Source organism: Dama dama, chromosome 3, assembly GCF_033118175.1.
Source record: "Dama dama isolate Ldn47 chromosome 3, ASM3311817v1, whole genome shotgun sequence".
Classification (NCBI taxonomy): Eukaryota; Metazoa; Chordata; class Mammalia; order Artiodactyla; family Cervidae; genus Dama; species Dama dama.
Genome location: NC_083683.1, coordinates 13528771 through 13544282, shown reverse-complemented (window position 1 = coordinate 13544282; position 15512 = coordinate 13528771).

Sequence of the window (15512 nt, the reverse complement as noted above, 5' to 3'; positions counted from 1 at the left end):
GAAAACCGTATAATGCTCCTCCTATTTTTCTGACCGTTTCATGCTCCTCATACTTTGACACCTTTACAAGCTCTTACTTAATATTTTTCACTGCTTTTCAGGCTCTTCATGTTTTTCAACACCGCTTCATGCTCCTCCAATTTTTCAAACCGTTTCATGCTCCTCATATTTTTGACACCTTTTGAAGCTCTTCATATTTTTCACACCTTATCAGGCTCTTCATTGTTTCAACACCATTTCATGCTCCTCCTATTTTTCAGACTGTTTCATGCTCCTCATATTATGACACCTTTTGAAGCTCTTCATATTTTTGACACCTTTTGAAGCTCTTCATATTTTTCACACCTTTTCAGGCTCTTCATATTTTTGAACACTGCTTCATGCTCCTCCTATTTTCCAGACCGTTTCATGCTCCTCATATTTTTGACACTTTTTGAAGCTCTTCATATTTTTCACACCTTTTCAGGCTCTTCATGTTTTTGAACACCGTTTCATGCTCCTCCTATTTTTTACACATTTTGAAGCTCTTCATATTTTTCACAGATTTTCACTCTTTCCATGTTTTTCAACACCGTTTCATGCTGCTCCTATTTTTCAGAACGTTTCATGCTACTGATATTTTTGAGACGATTTGAAGCTCTTCATATTTCTCAAACCTTTTCAGGCTCTTCATGTTTTTCAACACCGCTTCATGCTCCTCCTATTTATTAGACCGTTTCATGCTCCTAATATTTTGACAACTTTTGAAGCTCTTCATATTTTTCACACCTTTTTAGGCTCTTCATGTTTTTGAACAACGCTTCATGCTCCTGCTACTTTTCAGACCGTTTCATGCTCCTCATGTATTTCACACCTTTTGAAGCTCTTCCTGTTTTTCAACACAGTTTCATACTCTTACTTTTTTTCAGACTGTTTCATGCTCCTCTTATTTTTCAGACCGTTTCATGTTCTTCATATATGTGACACCTTTTGAAGCTCTTCATATTTTTCACAACTTTTCATGATCTTCATTTTCTTCAACACCGTTTCATGCTCCTCATATTTTTGACACCTTTTAAAACACCTCATATTTTTCACACCTTTTCATGCTCTTCCTGATTTTCAACGCCGTCTCATGTTCCTCCTATTTTTTGACCGTTTCATGCTCCTCATATTTTTGACACCTTTTGCAGCTCTTCATGTTTTTCACACCCTTTCATGCTCTTCATGTTTTTCAACACGGTTTCATGCTCCTCCTATATTTCAGACCGTTTCATGCTCCTCATGTTTTTGACACCTTTTGAAGTTCTTCATGTTTTTCAATACCGTTTCATGCTCCTCCTATTTTTCACATCGTTTCAGGCTCCTCATATTTTTCAGACCGTTCCATGGTCCTCATATTTTTCACACCTTTTGACGCTCCTCATATTTTTCAAAACCGTTTCATGCTCTTCCTACTTTTCAGAACGTTTCATGCTCCTCGTATTTTTTAGGCCATTTCGTGCTCATCATATTTTTGACACCTTTACACGCTCATCATGTTTTTCACAACTTTTCATGCTCTTCATGTTTTTCAACACCGTTTAATGGCCTACTATTTTTCAGAACGTTTCGTGGTCCTCCGATTTTTCAGACCGTTTCTTGCTCCTCATATTTTTGACACATTTTGAAGCTCCTCATATTTTTCACACCTTTTCAGGCTCTTCAAGTTTTTCAACACCACTTCATTCTCCTCCTATTTTTCAGAACATTTCATGCTCCTCATATTTTTCACACCTTTTGAAGCTCTTCATATTTTTCACACATTTTCAGGCTCTTCATGTTTTACAACAACGCTTCATGCTCCTCCTATATTTCAGACCGTTTCATGCTCCTCATATTTTTCACACCTTTGGAAGCTCTTCATATTTTTCACACATTTTCAGGCTCTTCATATTTTTGAAAACCGCTTCATGCTCCTCCTATATTTCAGACCGTTTCACGCTCCTCATATTTTTGACACCTTTTGAAGCTCTTAATATTTTCACACCTTTTCAGGCTCTTCATGTTTTTCAACACCGATTCATGCTCCTCCGATTTTTCAGACCGTTTCAAGCTCCTCATATTTTTCACACCTTTATTGGCTCTTCAAGTTTTCAACACCGTTTCATGCTCCTCCTATTTTTCAGACCGTTTCATGTTCCTCATATTTTTGACAACTTTTGAAGCTCTCATATATTTCACACCTTTTCAGGCTCTTCATGTTTTTGAACACCGTTTGATACTCCTCCTATTTTTCAGACCGTTTCATGCTTCTCATATTTTTGACACCTTTTTAAGCTCTTCATATTATTCACACCTTTTCAGGCTGTTCATGTTTCAACACTGCTTCATGCTCCTCCTTTTTTTCAGACCGTTTCATGCTCCGCGTATTTTTGACACCTTTCGCAGCTCTTAATATTTTTCACACGTTTCCAGGCTCTTCATATTTTTCAACACCGCTTCATTCTCCTCCTATTTTTCAGACCGTTTCATGCTCCTCATATTTTTGACACCTTTTGAAGCTCTTCATATTTTTCACACATTTTCAGTTTCTTCATGTTTTTCAATACCGCTTCATGCTCTTCCTATTTTTCAGACCGTTTCATGCTCCTCTTATTTTTCACACTTTCTGAAGCTCTTCAGATTTTCCACACCTTTACAGGCTCTTCATGTTTTCAACACGATTTCATGCTCCTCCTATTTTTCAGACCGTTTCATGCTCCTCTCAATTTTGACACCTTTTGAAGCTCTTCATATTTTTCACACCTTTTCAGGCTCTTCATGTTTCTGAACACCGTTTCATGCTTCTCATACTTTTGACGCCTTTTGAAGCTCTTTATATTTTTCACACCTTTTCTGGCTCTTCATGTTTTCAACACCATTTCATGCTCCTCCTATTTGTCTGACTGTTTCATGCTCCTCATATTTTTGACACATTTTGAAGCTCTTCATATTTTTCACACCTTTTCAGGCTCGTCATGTTTTTGAACACCTTTTCATGCTCCTCATCTTTTTGAAACCTTTAGAAGCTCTTCATATTTTTCACACATTTTCAGGCTCTTCATGTGTTTCAACACCGCTTCATGCTCCTCCTATTTTCAGACCGTTTCATGCTCCTCTCATTTTTGACACCTTTTGAAGCTCTTCATATTTTTCACACCTTTTCAGGCTCTTTATATTTTTTACACTTTTTTAAGCTCTTCATATTTTTCAAAACTTTTCAGCCTCTTCATATTTTTGAACATCTTTTCAGGCTCTTCATTTTTTTCTACACCGCTTGATGCTCCTCCTATTTTTCAGACCATTTCATGCTCCTCATAATTTTGACACCTTTTGAAGCTTTTGATATTTTTCACACATTTTCAGGCTCTTCAAGTTGTTCAACACCGCTTCATGCTCCTCCTATTTTTCAGACTGTTTCATGCTCCTCATATTTTTGACACCTTTTGAAGCTCTTCATATTTTTCACAACTTTTCATGCTCTTCATGTTTTTGAACACCACTTCTTGCTCCTTAATTTTTGGAGATCGTTTCATGCTTCTCATATTTTTGACACCTTTTGAAGCTCTTCATATTTTTGACACCTTTTAAGGCTCTGCATGCTTTTCAATACTGCTTCATGCTACTCCTATTTTTCAGACCGTTTCATGCTCCTCATATTTTTGACACCGTTTGAAGCTCTTCATATTTTTCACACCTTTTCAGGCTCCTCATGTTTTTCAAAACCGCTTCATGCTCCTCCTATTTTTCAGACCGTTTCATGCTCCTCATATTTTTCACACCTTTTATGGCTCTTCGTGTTTTTCACAGCTTTTCAGGCTCTTCGTGTTTTTCAACACTGCTTCATGCTCCTCCTATTTTTCAGACCGTTTCATGCTACTCATAATTTTCACACCTTTTGAAGCTCTTCATATTTTTCACACGTTTTCAGGCTCTTCATGTTTTTCAACACCGCTTCTTGCTCCTCCTATTTTTCAGACAGTTTCATGCTCCTCATATTTTTCAGACTTTCTGAAGCTCTTCAGATTTTTCACACCTTTTCCGGCTCTTCATGTTTTTGAACACCGTTTGATACTCCTCATAATTTTCAGGCCGTTTCATGCTCCTCATATTTTTGACACCTTTTGAAGCTCTTCACGTTTTTCAACACTGTTTCATGCTCCTCTTAATTTTCAGACCATTTGATCCTCCTCTTATTTTTCAGACCTTTTCATGCTCCTCATATTTTTGACACCTTTTGAAGCTCTTCATATTTTTCACACCGTTTCAGGCTCTTCATGTTTTTCAACACTGTTTCATGCTCGTCCTATTTTTTAGACCATTTCATGGTCCTCATATTTTTCTGACAGTTTCACGTTCCTCATATTTTTGACACCTTTGAAGCTGTTCTTATTTTTCCAACGTTTTAGGTTCTTCATGTTTTTACACCGTCTCATGCTTCTCCTATTTTTAAGACCGTTTCATGCTCCTCATATTTTTGACACCCTTTGAAGCTCTTCATATTTTTCACACCTTTTCATTCTCTTCATGTTTTTCAACACCGTTTCATGCTCCTCCCCTTTTCAAGACCGTTTCTTACTCCTCATATTTTTGACAGCTTTTGAAGCTGTTTATATTTTTCACACTTTTAATGCTCCTCAAGTTTTTCAAAACCGTTTCATGCTCCTCATATATTTGACACCTTTTGAAGCTCTTCATATTTTTCACCTTTTCAGGCTTTTCATGATTTTGAACACCGTTTCATGGTCCTCATATTTTTGACACCTTTTGAACTCTTGATATATTTCACACCTTTTCAGGCTCTTCATGTTTAAACACTGTTTAATGCTCCTCCTATTTTTCAGACAGTTGCATGCTCCTCATATTTTTGACACCTTTTGAAGCTCTTCATATTTTTCACACCTTTTCATGCTCTTCATGTTTTTCACCACCGTTTCATGCTGTTCCTATTTTTCAGACAGTTTCATGCTCCTCTTTTTTTTGACACCTTTTGAAGCTTTTCATATTTTTCACACCTTTTCATGCTGTTCATATTTTTCAACACGTTTTCATGCTCCTCCAGTTTTTCAGACCGTTTCATGCTCCTCATATTTTTGACACCTTTTGAAGCTCTTCATATTTTTCACACCTTTTCATTCTCTTCATGTTTTTCAACACCGTTTCATGCTCCTTCTATTTTTCAGACCGTTTCTTGCTCCTCATAATTTTGACAGCTTTTGAAGCTCTTTATATTTTTCACACTTTTAATTGTTTTCATGTTTTTTAACACCGTTTCATGTTCCTCGTATATTTGACTCCTTTTGAAGCTCTTAATATTTTGCACACCTTTTCATGCTCTTCATGTATTTGAATACTGCTTCATGCTCCTCCGATATTTCAGACCGTTTCATGCTCCTAATATTTTTGACAGTTTTTGAAGCTATTCATATTTCTCACACCTTTTTAGGCTCTTCATGTTTTTCAACATGGTTTCATGCTCCTCCTATTTTTCAGACCGTTTCATGCTCCTCCTATTTTTCAGAACGTTTCATGCTCCTCAAATTTTGGCACCTTTTGAAGCTCTTTATATTTTTAACACTTATCATGCTCTTCATGTTTTTCAACACCGTTTCATGCTCCTCCTATTTTTGAGACCGTTCCATGCTCCTCATATTTTTGACACCTTTTGAAACTCTTCATATTTTTCACACTTTTAATGCTCTTCATGTTTTTCAACACCGTTACATGCTCCTCATATTTTTGACACCTTATGCAGCTCTTCAAATTTTTCACACCTTTTCATGCTCTTCATGTATACATACAAAGTTTCATGCTCCTCCTATTTTCAGTCCCTTTCATACTCCTCATATTTTTGATAACTTTTGAACTTCTTCATATTTTTCACACCTTTTCATGCTCTTCATGTTTTTCAACACCGTTACATGCTCCTCATATTTTTGACACCTTTTTCAGCTCTTCAAATTTTTCACACCTTTTCAGGCTCTTAATGTTTTCCAACACGGCTTCATGCTCCTCCTATTTTTCAGACCGTTTCATGCTCCTCATATTTTTGACACCTTTTAAAGCTCTTCATATTTTTCACACCTTTTCAGGCTCTTAATGTTTTCCAACACCGCTTCATGCTCCTCCTATTTTTCAGACCGTTTCATGCTCCTCATATTTTTGACACATTTTTAAAGTCTTCATATTTTTCACATCATTTCAAGCCCTTCATGTTTTTGAACAACATTTCATGCTCCTCCTATTTTTCAGACCGTTTAATTCTCCTCATGTATTTCACACTTTTTGAAACTGTTCATATTGTTCACACCTTTTCAGGCTCTTCATGTTTTTGAACAACAGTTCATGCTCCTCCTATTTTGCAGACCGTTTCATTCTCCTCATATTTTTGACACCTTTTGAAGCTCTTCATATATTTCACACATTTTAAGGCTTTTCATTTTTTTCAACACCTCTTCATGCTCCTCCTATTTTTCAGACCGTTTCATGCTCATCTCATTTTGACACCTTTTGAAGCTCTTCATATTTTTCACACCTTTTCAGGCTCTTCATGATTTTCAACACCGCTTCATGCTCCTCCTATTTTTCAGACCGTTTCATGCTCATCTCATTTTTGACACCTTTTGAAGCTCTTCATATTTTTCACACGTTTTCAGACTCTTCATGTTTTTCAACACCGCTTCATCCTCCTCCTTTTTTTAAGACCGTTTCATGCTCTTCATATTTTGACACCTTTTGAAGCTCTTCGTATTTTTCACACCTTTTCAGGCTCTTTATATTTTTGAACACCGCTTCATGCTACTCCTATTTTTCAGACCGTTTCATGCTCCTCATATTTTTGACACCTTTTGAAGCTTTCCATATTTTTCACACCTTTTCAGGCTCTTCATGTTCTTGAACACCATTTCATGCTCCTCCTATTTTGCAGACCGTTTCATTCTCCTCATATTTTTGACACCTTTTGAAGCTCTTCATATTTTTCACACCTTTTCAGGCTCTTTAGGTTTTCTAACACCGCTTCATGCTCCTCCTATTTTTCAAAAGGTTTCATGTTTCTCATATTTTTGACACTTTTTGAAGCTCTTCATATATTTTACACCTTTTCAGGCTCTTCATGTTTTTGAACACCGCTTCAATCTTCTCCTTTTTCAGACAGTTTCATGCTCCTCATATTTTTGACACGTTTTGAAGTTATTCATATTTTCCACACCTTTTCAGGCTCTGCATTTTTTTGAACACAGTTTCATGCTCCTCATATTTTTCACACATTTTCATGCTCTTCATATTTTTCACACCTTTCAGGCTCTTCATGGTTTTGAACACCATTTCATGCTCCTCCTATTTTTCAGACGGTTTCATGCTCCTCATAACTTTGACACATTTTGAAGCTCTTCATATTTTTCACACCTTTACAGTTTCTTCAGGTTTTTTAACACGGCTTCATGCTCCTCGTATTTTTCAGACCGTTTCATGCTCCTCATATTTTTCACACTTTTTCATGCTCTTCATATTTTTCACATCTTTTCATGTTCTTCATGTTTCTCAACACCGTTTCATGCTCTTCAGGTTTTTGAACACGGCTTCATGCTCCTCGCATTTTTCAGACCGTTTCATGCTCCTCATATTTTTGACACTTTTTGAAGCTCTTCATATTTTTCATACCTTTTCAGGCTCTTAGTGTTTTGGAACACCGCTTCATGCTCCTCCTATTTTTCAGACCGTTTCATGCTCCTCATATTTTTAATCCTATTGAAGCTCTTCATATTTTTCACAACTTTTCAGGCTCTTCAGTGTTTTGAAGACGGCTTCATGCTCCTCCTATTTTTCAGAACTTTTCATGCTCCTCATATTTTTGACACGTTTTGAAACACTTCATATTTTTCACACCTTTTCAGGCTCTTCATATTTGTGAACACTGCTTCATGCTCCTCCTATTTTCATACGGTTTCATGCTCCTCATGTTTTTGAGACGTTTTGAAGCTCTTCATATATTTCATACCTTTTCAGGCTCTTCATGTTTTTGAACACCGTTTCATGCTCCTCCTATTTTTCATATCGTTTCATGCTCCTCATATTTTTGACACCTTTTGAAGCTCTTCATATTTTTCACACCTTTTCAGGCTCTTCATGTTTTTCAACACCGCTTCATGCTCCTCCTATTTTTCAGACCGTTTCATGCTCCTCATATTTTTAACCCTATTGAAGCTCTTCATATTTTTCACAACTTTTCAGGCTCTTCAGTTTTTTGAACACGGCTTCATGCTCCTCGTATTTTTCAGACCGTTTCATGCTCCTCATATATTTCACACCGTTTGAAGCTCTTCATATTTTTCACACCTTTTCAGGCTCTTCAGGTTTTTGAACACCGCTTCATGCTCCTCCTATTTTTCAGAACTTTTCATGCTCCTCATATTTTTGACACGTTTTGAAACACTTCATATTTTTCACACCTTTTCAGGCTCTTCATATTTGTGAACACTGCTTCATGCTCCTCCTATTTTCATACGGTTTCATGCTCCTCATGTGTTTGAGACGTTTTGAAGCTCTTCATATTTTTCATACCTTTTCAGGCTCTTCATGTTTTTGAACACCGTTTCATGCTCCTCCTATTTTTCATATCGTTTCATGCTCCTCATATTTTTGACACCTTTTGAAGCTGTTCATATTTTCACCCCTTTTCAGGCTCTTCATGTTTTTCGACACCGCTTCATGCTCCTCCTATTTTTCAGACCGTTTCATGCTACATATATTTTTGGCACCTTTTGATGCTCTTCATATTTTTCACAGCTTTTCAGGCTCTTCATGTTTTTGAACACTGTTTCATGCTCCTCTTATATTTGACACATTTTGAAGCTCTTCATATTTTTCACACCATTTCACGCTCTTCATTTTTTATCACCGTTTCATGCTCCTCCTATTTTTCAGACCGTTTAATGCTCCACATGTATTTCACACCTTTTGAAGCTCCTCATATTTTTCACACCTTTTCAGGCTCTTCTTGTTTTTGAACACCGCTTCATGCTCCTCCTGTTTTTCAGACCGTTTAATGCTCCACATGTATTTCACACCTTTTGAAGCTCCTCATATTTTTCACACCTTTTCAGGCTCTTCATGTTTTTGAACACCGCATCATGCTACTCCTATTTTTCAGACCGTTTCATGCTCCTCATATTTTTGACACCTTTTGAAGCTTTCCATATTTTTCACAACTTTTCAGGCTCTTCATGTTTTTGAACACCATTTCATGCTCCTCCTATTTTGCAGACCGTTTCATTCTCCTCATATTTTTGACATCTTTTGAAGCTCTTCATATTTTTCACACCTTTTCAGGCTCTTTAGGTTTTCTAACACCGCTTCATGCTCCTCCTATTTTTCAAAAGGTTTCATGTTTCTCATATTTTTGACACTTTTTGAAGCTCTTCATATATTTTACACCTTTTCAGGCTCTTCATGTTTTTGAACACCGCTTCATGCTCCTCCTTTTTCAGACAGTTTCATGCTCCTCATATTTTTGACACGTTTTGAAGTTATTCATATTTTTCACACCTTTTCAGGCTCTGCATTTTTTGAACACAGTTTCATGCTCCTCATATTTTTCACACATTTTCATGCTCTTCATATTTTTCACACCTTTCAGGCTCTTCATGTTTTTGAACACCATTTCATGCTCCTCCTATTTTTCAGACGGTTTCATGCTCCTCATAACTTTGACACCTTTTGAAGCTCTTCATATTTTTCACACCTTTACAGTTTCTTCAGGTTTTTTAACACGGCTTCATGCTCCTCGTATTTTTCAGACCGTTTCATGCTCCTCATATTTTTCACACTTTTTCATGCTCTTCATATTTTTCACATCTTTTCATGCTCTTCATGTTTCTCAACACCGTTTCATGCTCTTCAGGTTTTTGAACACGGCTTCATGCTCCTCGTATTTTTCAGACCGTTTCATGCTCCTCATATTTTTGACACTTTTTGAAGCTCTTCATATTTTTCATACCTTTTCAGGCTCTTAGTGTTTTGGAACACCGCTTCATGCTCCTCGTATTTTTCAGACCGTTTCATGCTCCTCATATATTTCACACCGTTTGAAGCTCTTCATATTTTTCACACCTTTTCAGGCTCTTCAGGTTTTTGAACACCGCTTCATGCTCCTCCTATTTTTCAGAACTTTTCATGCTCCTCATATTTTTGACACGTTTTGAAACACTTCATATTTTTCCCACCTTTTCAGGCTCTTCATATTTGTGAACACTGCTTCATGCTCCTCCTATTTTCATACGGTTTCATGCTCCTCATGTTTTTGAGACGTTTTGAAGCTCTTCATATTTTTCATACCTTTTCAGGCTCTTCAGGTTTTTGAACACCGTTTCATGCTCCTCCTATTTTTCATATCGTTTCATGCTCCTCATATTTTTGACACCTTTTGAAGCTCTTCATATTTTTCACACCTTTTCAGGCTCTTCATGTTTTTCAACACCGCTTCATGCTCCTCCTATTTTTCAGACCGTTTCATGCTCCATATATTTTTGGCACCTTTTGATGCTCTTCATATTTTTCACTGCTTTTCATGCTCTTCATGTTTTTGAACACTGTTTCATGCTCCTCTTATATTTGACTCATTTTGAAGCTCTTCATATTTTTCACACCATTTCACGCTCTTCAATTTTTATCACCGTTTCATGCTCCTCCTATTTTTCAGACCGTTTAATGCTCCACATGTATTTCACACCTTTTGAAGCTCCTCATATTTTTCACACCTTTTCAGGCTCTTCTTGTTTTTGAACACCGCTTCATGCTCCTCCTGTTTTTCAGACCGTTTAATGCTCCACATGTATTTCACACCTTTTGAAGCTCCTCATATTTTTCATAACTTTTCAGGCTCTTCTTGTTTTTGAACACCAGTTCATGCTCCTCCTGTTTTTCAGACCGTTAAATCTCCACATGTATTTCACACCTTTTGAAGCTCCTCATATTTTTCACACCTTTTCAGGCTCTTCATGTTTTTCAACGCCGCTTCATGCTCCTCCTATTTTTCAGACCGTTTAATGCTCCACATGTATTTCACACCTTTTGAAGCTCTTCATATTTTTCACACCTTTTGAAGCTCTTCATATTTTTCACATGTTTTCAGGCCTTCATGTTTTTCAACACCGCTTAATGCTCCTCCTATTTTTCAGACCGTTTAATCCTCCTCATGTATTTCACACTTTTTGAAGCTCTTCATATTTTTCACACCTTTTCAGGCTCTTCATGTTTTTGAACACGGCTTCATGCTCCTCCTATTTTTCAGACCGTTTCATGCTCCTCATATTTTTGACACCTTTTGAAGCTCTTCATATTTTTCACACCTTTTCAGGCTCTTCAGTTTTTTTCAACACCACTTCATGCTCCTCCTATTTTTCAGACCGTTTAATCCTCCTCATGTATTTCACACTTTTTGAAGCTCTTCATATTTTTCACACCTTTTGAAGCTCTTCATATTTTTCACACGTTTTCAGGCTCTTCATGTTTTTCAACACCACTTCATGCTCCTCCTATTTTTGAGACCGTATCATGCTCCTCATATTTTTCACACCTTTTGAAGATCTTCATATTTTTCACACCTTTTCAGGCTCTTCATGTTTTTGAACACCACTTCATGCTCCTTCTATTTTTCAGAGAGTTTCATGCTCCTCATGTATTTCACACATTTTGAAGCTGTTCATATTTTTCACACCTTTTCAGGCTCTTCATGTTTTTGATCACCGTTTCATGCTCCTCCTATTTTTCAGACTGTTTCATGCTCCTCATATTTTTTTTTCCAGTGGGTTTTGTCATACATTGATATGAATCAGCCATGGATTTACATGTATTCCCAATCCCGATCCCCCCTCCCACCTCCGTCTCCCCCCGATTCCTCTGGGTCTTCCCAGTGCACCAGGCCGGAACACTTGTCTCGTTCATCCCACCTGGGCTGGTGATCTGTTTCACCATAGATAGGATACATGCTGTTCTTTTGAAATATCCCACCCTCACATTCTCCCACAAAGTTCAAAAGTCTGTTCTGTATTTCTGTGTCTCTTTTTCTGTTCTGCATATAGGGTTATCGTTATCACCTTTCTAAATTCCATATACATGTGTCAGTATGCTGTAATGTTCTTTATCTTTCTGGCTTACTTCACTCTGTATAATGGGCTTCAGCTTCATCCATCTCATTAGGACTGGTTCAAATGAATTCTTTTTAATGGCTGAGTAATAGTCCATGGTGTATATGTACCACAGCTTCCTTATCCATTCATCTGCTGATGGGCATCTAGGTTGCTTCCATGTCCTGGCTATTATAAACAGTGCTGCGATGAACATTGGGGTGCACGTGTCTCTTTCAGTTCTGGTTTCCTCCGTGTGTATGCCCAGAAGTGGGATTGCTGGGTCATATGGCAGTTCTATTTCCAGTTTTTTAAGAAATCTCCACACTGTTTTCCATAGCGGCTGTACTAGTTTGCATTCCCACCAACAGTGTAAGAGGGTTCCCTTTTCTCCACACCCTCTCCAGCATTTATTGCTTGTAGACTTTTGGATAGCAGCCATCCTGACTGGCGTGTAATGGTACCTCATTGTGGTTTTGATTTGTATTTCTCTAATAATGAGTGATGTTGAGCATCTTTTCATGTGTTTGTTAGCCATCTGTATGTCTTCTTTGGAGAAATGTCTGTTTAGTTCTTTGGCCCATTTTTTGATTGGGTCATTTATTTTTCTGGAATTGAGCTGCAGGAGTTGCTTGTATATTTTTGAGATTAATCCTTTGTCTGTTTCTTCATTTGCTATTATTTTCTCCCAATCTGAGGGCTGTCTTTTCACCTTACTTATAGTTTCCTTTGTAGTGCAAAAGCTTTTAAGTTTCATTAGGTCCCATTTGTTTAGTTTTGCTTATATTTCCAATATTCTGGGAGGTGGGTCATAGAGGATCTTGCTTTGATTTATGTCAGAGAGTGTTTTGCCTATGTTCTCCTCTAGGAGTTTTATAGTTTCTGGTCTTACATTTAGATCTTTAATCCATTTTGAGTTTATTTTTGTGTATGGTGTTAGAAAGTGTTCTAGTTTCATTCTTTTACAAGTGGTTGACCAGTTTTCCCAGCACCACTTGTTAAAGAGGTTGTCTTTTTTCCATTGTATATCCTTGCCTCCTTTGTCAAAGATAAGGTGTCCATAGGTTCGTGGATTTATCTCTGGGCTTTCTATTCTGTTCCATTGATCTATATTTCTGTCTTTGTGCCAGTACCATACTGTCTTGATGACTGTGGCTTTGTAGTAGAGTCTGAAGTCAGGCAGGTTGATTCCTCCAGCTCCATTCTTCTTTCTCAAGATTACTTTGGCTATTCGAGGTTTTTTGTATTTCCATACAAATTGTGAAATTCTTTGGTCTAGTTCTGTGAAAAATACCATTGGTAGCTTGATAGGGATTGCATTGAATCTCTAGACTGCTTTGGGTAGAATAGCCATTTTGACAATATTAATTCTTCCAATCCATGAACACGGTATGTTTCTCCATCTGTTTGTGTCCTCTTTGATTTCTTTCATCAGTGTTTTATAGTTTTCTATGTATAGGTCCTTTGTTTCTTTAGGTAGATATACTCCTAAGTATTTTATTCTTTTTATTGCAATGGTGAATGGTATTGTTTCCTTAATTTCTCTGTCTGTTTTTTCATTGTTAGTATATAGGAATGCAAGGGATTACTGTGTGTTAATTTTATATCCTGCAACTTTACTATATTCATTGATTAGTTCTAGTAATTTTCTGGTAGAGTCTTTAGGGTTTTCTATGTAGAGGATCATGTCATCTGCAAACAGTGAGAGTTTTACTTCTTCTTTTCCTATCTGGATTCCTTTTACTTCTTTTTCTGCTCTGATTGCTGTGGCCAGAACTTCCAACACTATGTTGAATAGTAGTGGTGAGAGTGGGCACCCTTGTCTTGTTCCTGATTTCAGGGGAAATGCCTTCAATTTTGACACCTTCTGAAGATCTTCATATTTTTCACACCTTTTCAGGCTCTTCATGTTTTGAACACAGTTTCATGCTCCTCATATTTTTCACATATTTTTATGCTCTTCATATTTTTCACATATTTTCAGGCTATTCATGTTTCTCAAAACCGTTTCATGCTCCTCATATTTTTGACACCTTTTGAAGCTCTTCATATTTTTCACACCTTTTCAGGCTCTTCTTGTTTTTGAACACCGCTTCATGCTCCTCCTATTTTTGAGACAGTTTCATGCTCCTCATATTTTTGACACCTTTTGAAGCTCTTCATATATTTCACACATTTTAAGGCTCTTCATTTTTTTCAACACCACTTCATGCTCCTCCTATTTTTCAGACCGTTTCATGCTCATCTAATTTTTGACACCTTTTGAAGCTCTTCATATTTTTCACACCTTTTGAAGCTCTTCATATTTTTCACACGTTTTCAGGCTCTTCATGTTTTTGAACACCACTTCATGCTCCTTCTATTTTTCAGAGAGTTTCATGCTCCTCATGTATTTCACACCTTTTGAAGCTCTTCATATTTTTCACACCTTTTCAGGCTCTTCATGTTTTTGATCACCGTTTCTTGCTCCTCCTATTTTTCAGACCGTTTCATGCTCCTCATATATTTGAAATCTTTTGAAGCTCTTCATATTTTTCAAACCTTTTCAGGCTCTTCAGGTTTTTGAACACCGCTTCATGCTCCTCCTATTTTTCAGACCGTTTCATGCTCCTCATATTTTTGACAGGTTTTGAAGCTCTTCATATTTTTCACACATTTTCAGGCACTTCATGTTTTCAACACCACTTCATGCTCGTCCTATTTTTCAAACCGTTTCAGACTCATCTCATTTTTGACTCCTTTTGAAGCTCTTCATATTTTTCACACATTTTGAAGCTCTCATATTTTTCACACGTTTTCAGGCTCTTCATGTTTTTCAACACCACTTCATGCTCCTCCTATTTTTCAGACCGTTTCATGCTCCTCATATTTTTGACACCTTTTGAAGCTCTTCATACTTTTCACACCATTTCAGGCTCTTCATGTTTTTGAACATGGCTTCATGCTCCTCCTATTTTCAGACCGTTTCATACTCCTCATAATTTTGACACCTTTTGAAGGTCTTCATATTTTTCACACGTTTTCATGCTCTTCATGTTTTTCAACACCGCATCATGCTCCCCCTTTTTTCAGACCGTTTCATGTACCTCATATTTTTCACACCTTTTGAAGCTCTTCATATTTTTCACACTTTTTCAGGCTCTTCATGTTTTTGAAGACCGCTTCATGCTCCTCCTATTTTTCAGACCGTTTCATGCTTCTCATGTATTTCACACCTTTTGAAGCTCTTCACATTTTTCACACCTTTTCAGGCTCTCATGTTTTTGAACACAGCTTCATGCTCCTCCTATTTTTCAGACGTTTTCATGATCCTCTCATTTTTCACACCTTTTGAAGCTCTTCATATTTTTCACACCTTTTCACGCTCTCCATATTTTGAACACCGCT